The following is a 13,688-nucleotide window of genomic DNA, read 5'->3' as shown; positions in this document are numbered from 1 at the left end:
TAAAGAAAAAAGGTTTTTTTCAAAAATCAAATAAATGAAATAAAATGTATCACTATCACGAGTGGATTTTATAATAAAGAAAAAAAGTTTTTTTTGATCAAATAACAAAAATAAAATATTTTCTAAACAATCAACAAAGGAAGGGTGTGCTAAAAAAGAAAAGGCGACGTTTCGAGCCGAGCAGGCTCTTCTTCAGGCCAAGCACACCAAATAACTATAAGCTTGCTAGCAAAAGTGGCTCTGCAAAGCTCCGTCAGTATCAGATCAACTCGAGAAGCTGGAGCTGAATGAGGCTCCAATGTTCGGTTCAGCCCTTTTTATTCTCTCCCATGCTACTCCCCCTCCCCTACCGGAGGGGGATTTCCCAAGCTGCTCGCCCCTCCCTTCACGGAGGGGGATTTCCCAACTTTAACCCTTTTTATGCCAAATAAAATTAAATTCAATTAACAAACCCTGTGAAAATTGTTTATTTTATATTGTTTTCATCGTTTCCAATGAGTACAAGCAGTGAAATGTAAATGATCCTTGTGAAAATGATTTTTTTCATTTTATTAGGGTTAGGGTTAGGGTTAGGATAGGGGGTAATAGCCACTTTTGAGCCGGCTCAAAGTTAGCTTAGCCTAGCTTAGCAAGCTAAAACTTGCTAACCAAGCTATAACTTAGCTTAGCATGTATATATAGGGCTCCTAGGTGATAGCTACTTCGCAAACGGTGTCGTTTTCGCGATTGGAGCAAAGGATCATGGGTAAAAAGTGTTTTTTTTGAATAACTTTTGATAGGAAGGTCGTAGAGCTTCGGAACCTGCTCGCGTCAGACATAATTAGGGGTCTAGCTTTCCAACGAGCCCACTCTCGACCTTCTACGACTTTGGGAAGTGGGAGAAAATCTAAACAAAAAAAAAAAAAATCATATTTTTTATCTCAGCTTCTGAAGGTCTTAGAGACTCGTGGTTGGTCTTGTTGGAGAGCTAGACCCCTAAATATATCCGACGGATTCGGGTTTCGAAGCTCTCCGACCTTCTGTTCTGGAGATATAGGGCAAAACGTCCCCCCATAGGAAATGAATGGGCGCGAATTGGTGTGAGAATTACACTGTGTTTTGTCCAAAAACGACCCTCCAGAAAGTGTTAAGGAGCACGTTTCAGGCCATTTGGAGTCGATATGTACCTATAACCCACCGGCCCAAATCAAAACCTGGCTGACGGTGTCGTTTTCGCGATTGGAGCAAAGGATCATGGGTAAAAAGTGTTTTTTTTAAATAACTTTTGATAGGAAGGTCCTAGAGCTTCGAAACCTGGTCGCGTCAGACCTATTTCGGGGTCTAGCTTTCCAACGAAGCTGTTTTCAAGTCTCTACGACCTTCCGTTCGGAAGTTATGACCGGAAATGTGTATCGCATTGAAAATGAATGGAGCAAAATTTCCTGAAATTTGACTAAGTGTTTTGGTGAAAAAGGTTCACCCAGAAAGTAGTTAGGAGCACGTTTCAGGCCATTTGGAGTCGATGGGTACCTATATTAGGGTTAGGGTTAGGGTTAGGGTTAGGGTTTGTGTTCAACGGCTCCCTGCAGGAAACCAATACGCTACTGCCTACTAACGCTCGTAGGCGTTACCAGAGTTCGCAGAAGGTAGTGTTGCACTCTCACATCGTACATCCAGTTGAGATCCGTATGCACTAAAGTACTTTTGTCAGTAGGGTTAGGGTTAGGGTTAGGGTTAGGGTTAGGGTTAGTGGGTTAGGGTAGGGTTAGGGTTAGGGTTAGGGTTAGGGTTAGGGTTAGGGTTTAGGGTTTAGGGTTAGGGTTAGATTTTTCAGGTTTCTCGATGATCCCCCCACCTCGTCCGTCGACTCGGTGGTTTACAGGGACCAAAGGCAATGCGACAGGCCAGCGCACGTCGTCCATTTGGCTCTCTTGACCGTACTATCCACTAAAAGTTTGATTAGTAGTAGAGAGACAACAGGTCAATTACAAGTTTAGGTTTGCTTAGTAGTAGAGGAGAGACAACAGGTCAATTACAGATTTGGGTTAGGGTTAGATTTTTCAGGTTTCTCGATGATCCCCCCACCTCGTCCGTCGACTCGGTGGTTTACAGGGACCAAAGGCAATGCACAGGCCGGCGCACGTCGTCATAGCTCTCTTGACCGTACTATCCACTGAAAGTTAGATTAATAGTGGAGACAACAGGTCAATGAACAAGTTTAAGTTTGATTAGTAGTAGAGACAAAAGGTCAGTTACAGATTTGGGTGAGAGGGGTCAGGACCAGGAAGAGTTGCCTTATAGGGGCAGGTCTCTTCCCCGCCTTGACGGGCCGTTATCCTGCCCCTCTCACACTCCCACGCAGAGCGAGGGAGTAAAAGAAGGAGGAGGTGATGGGTGGAGTCATAAATGTCCTCGTAGATCCAGGTTGGGATGGGATCAGGTCCAGGGCGGGGATGAGGAAGCTCCACATCTGGTTGAGAGAGTTCCACATCTGGTTGAGAGGGCTTCACATCTGGTTGAGAGGGGACAGGACCAGGGAGAGTTGCCTTATAGGGGCAGGTCTCTCCCCCGCCTTGAGGGGCCGTTATCCTGCCCCCTCTCGCTCCCACGCAGTACGAGGGAAAGAGAGAAGGAGGAGGGTGGTGGGTGGAGTCGTGAACGTCTTCGTAGATCCAGGCTGGGATGTGGTTGGGATAAGGGTTAGGGTCAGGGGTTAGGGTTAGGGTTAGAGTTTAAGGGTTAGGGTTAGGGGTTGGGGTTAGGGTAAGGGTTCTGGGTTAGGGTTTAAGGGTTAAGGTTAGGGTCAGGGGTCAGGGTTAGGGTTAGGGTTAGGGTTAGGGTTAGGGTTGGTTAGGGTTAGGGTTAGGGTTAGGGTTAGGGTTAGGATAGGGGGGTTAGGGTTAGGGTTAGGGTTAGATTAAGGGGGTAAAATGAGGTAAGGGTAAATTACCCTTCCGCTAATAACGTTTGATAGGGTTAGGGTTAGGGTTAGGGTTAGGGTTAGGGTTAGGGTTAGGGGGTTAGGGTTAGGGTTAGGGTTAGGGTTAGGGTTAGGGTTAGATTTTTCAGGTTTCTCGATGATCCCCCCACCTCGTCCGTCGACTCGGTGGTTTACAGGGACCAAAGGCAATGCACAGGCCGGCGCACGTCGTCATAGCTCTCTTGACCGTACTATCCACCTAAAGTTAGATTAATAGTGGAGACAACAGGTCAATGAACAAGTTTAAGTTTGATTAGTAGTAGAGACAAAAGGTCAGTTACAGATTTGGGTGAGAGGGGTCAGGACCAGGAAGAGTTGCCTTATAGGGGCAGGTCTCTTCCCCGCCTTGACGGGCCGTTATCCTGCCCCTCTCACACTCCCACGCAGAGCGAGGGAGTAAAAGAAGGAGGAGGTGATGGGTGGAGTCATGAATGTCCTCGTAGATCCAGGTTGGGATGGGATCAGGTCCAGGGCGGGGATGAGGAAGCTCCACATCTGGTTGAGAGAGTTCCACATCTGGTTGAGAGGGCTTCACATCTGGTTGAGAGGGGACAGGACCAGGGAGAGTTGCCTTATAGGGGCAGGTCTCTCCCCCGCCTTGACGGGCCGTTATCCTGCCCCCTCTCGCTCCCACGCAGTACGAGGGAAAGAGAGAAGGAGGAGGGTGGTGGGTGGAGTCGTGAACGTCTTCGTAGATCCAGGCTGGGATGTGGTTGGGATAAGGGTTAGGGTCAGGGGTTAGGGTTAGGGTTAGAGTTTAAGGGTTAGGGTTAGGGTTAGGGGTTGGGGTTAGGGTAAGGGTTCTGGGTTAGGGTTTAAGGGTTAAGGTTAGGGTCAGGGGTCAAGGGTTAGGGTTAGGGGTTGGGGTTAGGGGTTAAGGTTAGGGGTCAGGGGTTAGGGTAATGACTAGGGTTTAGGGTTAAGGTTAGGGTTGGGGTTAGGGTTTAGGGTAAGTTGTTGAGGTTCCCTCGAAGAATCCCCTCCTTCATCCAACGACTGGGCAGCTCCACGGCTCTTCTGATCCATTTCTTCACCATCCATTTCAAAAATAAAGTTCATAAAGAAGTGGAAATTCCCTCAGAGTTCTGGAAAAAATCCTTTGTAAAAATGTGAGAATGTCCCTTTAAGTTCTGGAGAAAAAAGTTTCATGTGTGTTTGTAAAATCGTGTGAACCTCCCTCCAGGTTCTGGACATAATATGTGTTTGTAGAAATGTGGGAACCTCACTTAGAGTTCTGGAAATAATGTGTTTGCAAAGATGTGGAGACTTATAATATGTGTTTGTAAAAATTGTGGGAACATCCTTTAGAGTTCTGGAAATAATGTGTATATGTGTTTGTAAAAAAGTGGGAAGCACCATTAGGTTTCTGGAAAAAAAACTTTATTTTTTTATTTTTTCAAAAAACTCAAAAAATTCAAAAAATAAAAAATTAAAAACAAAAAAATATATAGAAAAATATATATAAAAAAATAATAATAAAAGAATTCTTTGTTTGTGAAGCTGTATGAATCTTCCTTGGAGTTCTGGAAAAAATGGCAGCATTTCCTTGTATTTTCAGCATTTCATTGTTGGAAAGTTTTTTTTGTTGTTTAAGTATTGTAACTCTCCACTAAGATAGGGTGGAAAGTTTGTTGTTGTAGAGGTTAGTTTCTTTAATTGTCTAACAATCTTATTTTAAATTCTATTTTATGTCTATTTTAAGTCTATTTATAGGACACATCATCAGTAGTGAACCCCGGGATCACGGGGTGTTTCGGCCATTACCACTAGACACCCTCACCACAGGGTGGGCCCCGCCGGGATGATCAGTTCCCAGGGTGTGTCCATTTTAGTATAAAGATAAGTTAAAATCTAATTTTATGAGTTAATATTACAGAGTTAAAGTTATTATAATTACGGTAGGAAGGCTATGTTTTTTTATATATTATAAAACTTATTATATAATTATTATTATATTTATTATTATTATGAATTTAATTAATATAATTATTATAATTATTATTATTATTATTATTATTTATTTAAATAGTATTATTATTATTATTATTTTTATAAAACAAGGTGAATTTTTCATGAAAAAGGCATACTTACCATTGAATTCCAGCATAGGAGGGTCTGTGACCTCACAAGGCAGCCCCCACCTTTTTTTTTGGAGCAGGGTGATGAAGAGGAAGGATGAAGAATGGTCCTCTTCACCCATGGCAAAGTAGTTCTGTGTCTCATAAACCGTATGACTACAGAATTTGTGAAAACTCGTTTTTTAGACTGGGCTGTGAGTGGAGGTCATATTTCTTACAGTCCTACTCCGTTATGGTTTCAAAAAAAATGTTCTAAAAACCCTATAATTAGTAAGATCTCATTAAAAGCTGTCCGAAAATACCCCATATGTCCATATTTTTATTTGTAATTACAGAGCTATTAAGATAATTAGGTCCCCCGTAGGTTTACCCAGAATTCAACTGGGTTTTCTAATCGTCTAATATGGTTAAAAGTAAAATGTAATTACTCGGTTCCCCTTACTGCTAGATATTTAAAATTAGGGGGGTCTCTTTGTTATGGAATAAGGGTCCTAATTAAGGCTGTTATGCCCGCTTTTAACCACTAGGGAGTGTTTAATCATTAAAGAACCCCCTGTATTTTTCCACCTTTGATTAAATCTTTTTCTTTTTCTGTTGTATCCGGTTGATCCGGTAATTAAATAAGCATGTTATATATGTATATATTTATTTATTAATTAAAATAATCGCCTGTATTTTCTATCCTGATTAAGTCTTTTCTTTCTCCTTGTATCCAGGTGATCCGGTGAAATTTAAAAGTCTAAATAATCATGTTATATATGTATATATTTAATTATTAAGATAATAAAAGTTCAGTTATTGTTGATTCTTTAGAGACGTAATTATTTTTAGTTCATATTCTGGTCAGGTTAATGACATTAAGCCGGAAAAACGTGGCATGTTTAGGATAGTATAATGGTGGTCCCTATAAAATAGATTCTTTTAAAAAGACTCTAATTAGTAAGACCTAATTAGTAAAATCTCATTTAGATCTGTCAGAAAATACCCTATATATACATTTTCTTCTGTATCCGGGTAATCCGGTGAGATTTAAAAATCTAAATAATCCTGTTATATATGTATATATTTAATTATTAAGATAATAAAAGTTCAGTTATTGTTGATTCTTTAGAGACGTAATTATTTTTAGTTCATATTCTGGTCAGGTTAATGACATTAAGCCGGAAAAACGTGGCATGTTTAGGATAGTATAATGGTGGTCCCTATAAAATAGATTCTTTTAAAAAAAAAAAAAAAAAAAAAAAAAAAAAAACTCTAATTAGTAAGACCTAATTAGTAAGATCTCATTTAGATCTTTCAGAAAATACCCTATATATCTACATTTTCTTCTGTATCCGGGTAATCCGGTGAGATTTAAAAATCTAAACAATCCTGTTATATATGTATATATTTAATTATTAAGATAATAAAAGTTCAGTTATTGTTGATTCTTTAGAGACGTAATTATTTTTAGTTCATATTATGGTCAGGTTAATGACATTAAGCCGGAAAAACGTGGCATGTTTAGGATAGTATAATGGTGGTCCCTATAAAATAGATTCTTTTTTTAAAAAAACTCTAAATAGTAAGACCTAATTAGTAAGATCCCATTTGGATCTGTCAGAAAGTACCCTATATATCTACATTTTGATTTATAGTTTCAGAGACATTAGGTCAATTAGGTCTCATGTAGGTGCACTCAGAGTTCCACTTGGTTTTTCTAGTTGTCTAATTGGTTAAAAGTAAATTTGAAATTACTCGGCTCCCCTGTTTGCTAGGTTTTCTTTATATATAAAAAAATCTCTTTGTTTAAGGGATCTAGGTCCTAATTAAGGTTGTTGTGCCTGGTTTTACCCGCTAGGGAGTATTTAATCATTAAAGGCACCACATGTAATTTTTCATCCTTTGATTAAATCCTTCTTTAGAGATGGAATTATTTCCATTCTACATTCTGGTCAGGTTACTGACCTCGTGCAGGAACAAAGCAGCCTGCTGTGGATAGTACATAGTGGTCTGTTGTAAATAGAGCTAGGCTGTCCGAAGGCACGGGCTAGGGTTAGATTTTTCAGGTTTCTCGATGATCCCCCCACCTCGTCCGTCGACTCGGTGGTTTACAGGGACCAAAGGCAATGCACAGGCCGGCGCACGTCGTCATAGCTCTCTTGACCGTACTATCCACCTAAAGTTAGATTAATAGTGGAGACAACAGGTCAATGAACAAGTTTAAGTTTGATTAGTAGTAGAGACAAAAGGTCAGTTACAGATTTGGGTGAGAGGGGTCAGGACCAGGAAGAGTTGCCTTATAGGGGCAGGTCTCTTCCCCGCCTTGACGGGCCGTTATCCTGCCCCTCTCACACTCCCACGCAGAGCGAGGGAGTAAAAGAAGGAGGAGGTGATGGGTGGAGTCATGAATGTCCTCGTAGATCCAGGTTGGGATGGGATCAGGTCCAGGGCGGGGATGAGGAAGCTCCACATCTGGTTGAGAGAGTTCCACATCTGGTTGAGAGGGCTTCACATCTGGTTGAGAGGGGACAGGACCAGGGAGAGTTGCCTTATAGGGGCAGGTCTCTCCCCCGCCTTGACGGGCCGTTATCCTGCCCCCTCTCGCTCCCACGCAGTACGAGGGAAAGAGAGAAGGAGGAGGGTGGTGGGTGGAGTCGTGAACGTCTTCGTAGATCCAGGCTGGGATGTGGTTGGGATAAGGGTTAGGGTCAGGGGTTAGGGTTAGGGTTAGAGTTTAAGGGTTAGGGTTAGGGTTAGGGGTTGGGGTTAGGGTAAGGGTTCTGGGTTAGGGTTTAAGGGTTAAGGTTAGGGTCAGGGGTCAAGGGTTAGGGTTAGGGGTTGGGGTTAGGGGTTAAGGTTAGGGGTCAGGGGTTAGGGTAATGACTAGGGTTTAGGGTTAAGGTTAGGGTTGGGGTTAGGGTTTAGGGTAAGTTGTTGAGGTTCCCTCGAAGAATCCCCTCCTTCATCCAACGACTGGGCAGCTCCACGGCTCTTCTGATCCATTTCTTCACCATCCATTTCAAAAATAAAGTTCATAAAGAAGTGGAAATTCCCTCAGAGTTCTGGAAAAAATCCTTTGTAAAAATGTGAGAATGTCCCTTTAAGTTCTGGAGAAAAAAGTTTCATGTGTGTTTGTAAAATCGTGTGAACCTCCCTCCAGGTTCTGGACATAATATGTGTTTGTAGAAATGTGGGAACCTCACTTAGAGTTCTGGAAATAATGTGTTTGCAAAGATGTGGAGACTTATAATATGTGTTTGTAAAAATTGTGGGAACATCCTTTAGAGTTCTGGAAATAATGTGTATATGTGTTTGTAAAAAAGTGGGAAGCACCATTAGGTTTCTGGAAAAAAAACTTTATTTTTTTATTTTTTCAAAAAACTCAAAAAATTCAAAAAATAAAAAATTAAAAACAAAAAAATATATAGAAAAATATATATAAAAAAATAATAATAAAAGAATTCTTTGTTTGTGAAGCTGTATGAATCTTCCTTGGAGTTCTGGAAAAAATGGCAGCATTTCCTTGTATTTTCAGCATTTCATTGTTGGAAAGTTTTTTTTGTTGTTTAAGTATTGTAACTCTCCACTAAGATAGGGTGGAAAGTTTGTTGTTGTAGAGGTTAGTTTCTTTAATTGTCTAACAATCTTATTTTAAATTCTATTTTATGTCTATTTTAAGTCTATTTATAGGACACATCATCAGTAGTGAACCCCGGGATCACGGGGTGTTTCGGCCATTACCACTAGACACCCTCACCACAGGGTGGGCCCCGCCGGGATGATCAGTTCCCAGGGTGTGTCCATTTTAGTATAAAGATAAGTTAAAATCTAATTTTATGAGTTAATATTACAGAGTTAAAGTTATTATAATTACGGTAGGAAGGCTATGTTTTTTTATATATTATAAAACTTATTATATAATTATTATTATATTTATTATTATTATGAATTTAATTAATATAATTATTATAATTATTATTATTATTATTATTATTTATTTAAATAGTATTATTATTATTATTATTTTTATAAAACAAGGTGAATTTTTCATGAAAAAGGCATACTTACCATTGAATTCCAGCATAGGAGGGTCTGTGACCTCACAAGGCAGCCCCCACCTTTTTTTTGGAGCAGGGTGATGAAGAGGAAGGATGAAGAATGGTCCTCTTCACCCATGGCAAAGTAGTTCTGTGTCTCATAAACCGTATGACTACAGAATTTGTGAAAACTCGTTTTTTAGACTGGGCTGTGAGTGGAGGTCATATTTCTTACAGTCCTACTCCGTTATGGTTTCAAAAAAAATGTTCTAAAAACCCTATAATTAGTAAGATCTCATTAAAAGCTGTCCGAAAATACCCCATATGTCCATATTTTTATTTGTAATTACAGAGCTATTAAGATAATTAGGTCCCCCGTAGGTTTACCCAGAATTCAACTGGGTTTTCTAATCGTCTAATATGGTTAAAAGTAAAATGTAATTACTCGGTTCCCCTTACTGCTAGATATTTAAAATTAGGGGGGTCTCTTTGTTATGGAATAAGGGTCCTAATTAAGGCTGTTATGCCCGCTTTTAACCACTAGGGAGTGTTTAATCATTAAAGAACCCCCTGTATTTTTCCACCTTTGATTAAATCTTTTTCTTTTTCTGTTGTATCCGGTTGATCCGGTAATTAAATAAGCATGTTATATATGTATATATTTATTTATTAATTAAAATAATCGCCTGTATTTTCTATCCTGATTAAGTCTTTTCTTTCTCCTTGTATCCAGGTGATCCGGTGAAATTTAAAAGTCTAAATAATCATGTTATATATGTATATATTTAATTATTAAGATAATAAAAGTTCAGTTATTGTTGATTCTTTAGAGACGTAATTATTTTTAGTTCATATTCTGGTCAGGTTAATGACATTAAGCCGGAAAAACGTGGCATGTTTAGGATAGTATAATGGTGGTCCCTATAAAATAGATTCTTTTAAAAAAAAAAAAAAAAAAAAAAAAAACTCTAATTAGTAAGACCTAATTAGTAAGATCTCATTTAGATCTGTCAGAAAATACCCTATATATCTACATTTTCTTCTGTATCCGGGTAATCCGGTGAGATTTAAAAATCTAAACAATCCTGTTATATATGTATATATTTAATTATTAAGATAATAAAAGTTCAGTTATTGTTGATTCTTTAGAGACGTAATTATTTTTAGTTCATATTATGGTCAGGTTAATGACATTAAGCCGGAAAAACGTGGCATGTTTAGGATAGTATAATGGTGGTCCCTATAAAATAGATTCTTTTTTTAAAAAAACTCTAAATAGTAAGACCTAATTAGTAAGATCCCATTTGGATCTGTCAGAAAGTACCCTATATATCTACATTTTGATTTATAGTTTCAGAGACATTAGGTCAATTAGGTCTCATGTAGGTGCACTAGGGTTAGGGTTAGGGTTAGGGTTAGGGTTAGGGTTAGGGTTAGGGTTAGGATAGGGGGTAATAGCCACTTTTGAGCCGGCTCAAAGTTAGCTTAGCCTAGCTTAGCAAGCTAAAACTTGCTAACCAAGCTATAACTTAGCTTAGCATGTATATATAGGGCTCCTAGGTGATAGCTACTTCGCAAACGGTGTCGTTTTCGCGATTGGAGCAAAGGATCATGGGTAAAAAGTGTTTTTTTTGAATAACTTTTGATAGGAAGGTCGTAGAGCTTCGGAACCTGCTCGCGTCAGACATAATTAGGGGTCTAGCTTTCCAACGAGCCCACTCTCGACCTTCTACGACTTTGGGAAGTGGGAGAAAATCTAAACAAAAAAAAAAAAAATCATATTTTTTATCTCAGCTTCTGAAGGTCTTAGAGACTCGTGGTTGGTCTTGTTGGAGAGCTAGACCCCTAAATATATCCGACGGATTCGGGTTTCGAAGCTCTCCGACCTTCTGTTCTGGAGATATAGGGCAAAACGTCCCCCCATAGGAAATGAATGGGCGCGAATTGGTGTGAGAATTACACTGTGTTTTGTCCAAAAACGACCCTCCAGAAAGTGTTAAGGAGCACGTTTCAGGCCATTTGGAGTCGATATGTACCTATAACCCACCGGCCCAAATCAAAACCTGGCTGACGGTGTCGTTTTCGCGATTGGAGCAAAGGATCATGGGTAAAAAGTGTTTTTTTTAAATAACTTTTGATAGGAAGGTCCTAGAGCTTCGAAACCTGGTCGCGTCAGACCTATTTCGGGGTCTAGCTTTCCAACGAAGCTGTTTTCAAGTCTCTACGACCTTCCGTTCGGAAGTTATGACCGGAAATGTGTATCGCATTGAAAATGAATGGAGCAAAATTTCCTGAAATTTGACTAAGTGTTTTGGTGAAAAAGGTTCACCCAGAAAGTAGTTAGGAGCACGTTTCAGGCCATTTGGAGTCGATGGGTACCTATATTAGGGTTAGGGTTAGGGTTAGGGTTAGGGTTTGTGTTCAACGGCTCCCTGCGGGAAACCAATACGCTACTGCCTCCTAACGCTCGTAGGCGTTACCAGAGTTCGCAGAAGGTAGTGTTGCACTCTCACATCGTACATCCAGTTGAGATCCGTATGCACTAAAGTACTTTTGTCAGTAGGGTTAGGGTTAGGGTTAGGGTTAGGGTTAGGGTTAGTGGGTTAGGGTAGGGTTAGGGTTAGGGTTAGGGTTAGGGTTAGGGTTTAGGGTTTAGGGTTTAGGGTTAGGGTTAGATTTTTCAGGTTTCTCGATGATCCCCCCACCTCGTCCGTCGACTCGGTGGTTTACAGGGACCAAAGGCAATGCGACAGGCCAGCGCACGTCGTCCATTTGGCTCTCTTGACCGTACTATCCACTAAAAGTTTGATTAGTAGTAGAGAGACAACAGGTCAATTACAAGTTTAGGTTTGCTTAGTAGTAGAGGAGAGACAACAGGTCAATTACAGATTTGGGTTAGGGTTAGATTTTTCAGGTTTCTCGATGATCCCCCCACCTCGTCCGTCGACTCGGTGGTTTACAGGGACCAAAGGCAATGCACAGGCCGGCGCACGTCGTCATAGCTCTCTTGACCGTACTATCCACTGAAAGTTAGATTAATAGTGGAGACAACAGGTCAATGAACAAGTTTAAGTTTGATTAGTAGTAGAGACAAAAGGTCAGTTACAGATTTGGGTGAGAGGGGTCAGGACCAGGAAGAGTTGCCTTATAGGGGCAGGTCTCTTCCCCGCCTTGACGGGCCGTTATCCTGCCCCTCTCACACTCCCACGCAGAGCGAGGGAGTAAAAGAAGGAGGAGGTGATGGGTGGAGTCATAAATGTCCTCGTAGATCCAGGTTGGGATGGGATCAGGTCCAGGGCGGGGATGAGGAAGCTCCACATCTGGTTGAGAGAGTTCCACATCTGGTTGAGAGGGCTTCACATCTGGTTGAGAGGGGACAGGACCAGGGAGAGTTGCCTTATAGGGGCAGGTCTCTCCCCCGCCTTGAGGGGCCGTTATCCTGCCCCCTCTCGCTCCCACGCAGTACGAGGGAAAGAGAGAAGGAGGAGGGTGGTGGGTGGAGTCGTGAACGTCTTCGTAGATCCAGGCTGGGATGTGGTTGGGATAAGGGTTAGGGTCAGGGGTTAGGGTTAGGGTTAGAGTTTAAGGGTTAGGGTTAGGGGTTGGGGTTAGGGTAAGGGTTCTGGGTTAGGGTTTAAGGGTTAAGGTTAGGGTCAGGGGTCAGGGTTAGGGTTAGGGTTAGGGTTAGGGTTAGGGTTGGTTAGGGTTAGGGTTAGGGTTAGGGTTAGGGTTAGGATAGGGGGGTTAGGGTTAGGGTTAGGGTTAGATTAAGGGGGTAAAATGAGGTAAGGGTAAATTACCCTTCCGCTAATAACGTTTGATAGGGTTAGGGTTAGGGTTAGGGTTAGGGTTAGGGTTAGGGGGTTAGGGTTAGGGTTAGGGTTAGGGTTAGGGTTAGGGTTAGGGTTAGGGTTAGATTTTTCAGGTTTCTCGATGATCCCCCCACCTCGTCCGTCGACTCGGTGGTTTACAGGGACCAAAGGCAATGCACAGGCCGGCGCACGTCGTCATAGCTCTCTTGACCGTACTATCCACCTAAAGTTAGATTAATAGTGGAGACAACAGGTCAATGAACAAGTTTAAGTTTGATTAGTAGTAGAGACAAAAGGTCAGTTACAGATTTGGGTGAGAGGGGTCAGGACCAGGAAGAGTTGCCTTATAGGGGCAGGTCTCTTCCCCGCCTTGACGGGCCGTTATCCTGCCCCTCTCACACTCCCACGCAGAGCGAGGGAGTAAAAGAAGGAGGAGGTGATGGGTGGAGTCATGAATGTCCTCGTAGATCCAGGTTGGGATGGGATCAGGTCCAGGGCGGGGATGAGGAAGCTCCACATCTGGTTGAGAGAGTTCCACATCTGGTTGAGAGGGCTTCACATCTGGTTGAGAGGGGACAGGACCAGGGAGAGTTGCCTTATAGGGGCAGGTCTCTCCCCCGCCTTGACGGGCCGTTATCCTGCCCCCTCTCGCTCCCACGCAGTACGAGGGAAAGAGAGAAGGAGGAGGGTGGTGGGTGGAGTCGTGAACGTCTTCGTAGATCCAGGCTGGGATGTGGTTGGGATAAGGGTTAGGGTCAGGGGTTAGGGTTAGGGTTAGAGTTTAAGGGTTAGGGTTAGGGTTAGGGGTTGGGGTTAGGGT

Source organism: Cololabis saira, unplaced genomic scaffold, assembly GCF_033807715.1.
Source record: "Cololabis saira isolate AMF1-May2022 unplaced genomic scaffold, fColSai1.1 scf044, whole genome shotgun sequence".
Classification (NCBI taxonomy): domain Eukaryota; kingdom Metazoa; phylum Chordata; class Actinopteri; order Beloniformes; family Belonidae; genus Cololabis; species Cololabis saira.
This window is presented reverse-complemented; position numbering follows the sequence as displayed.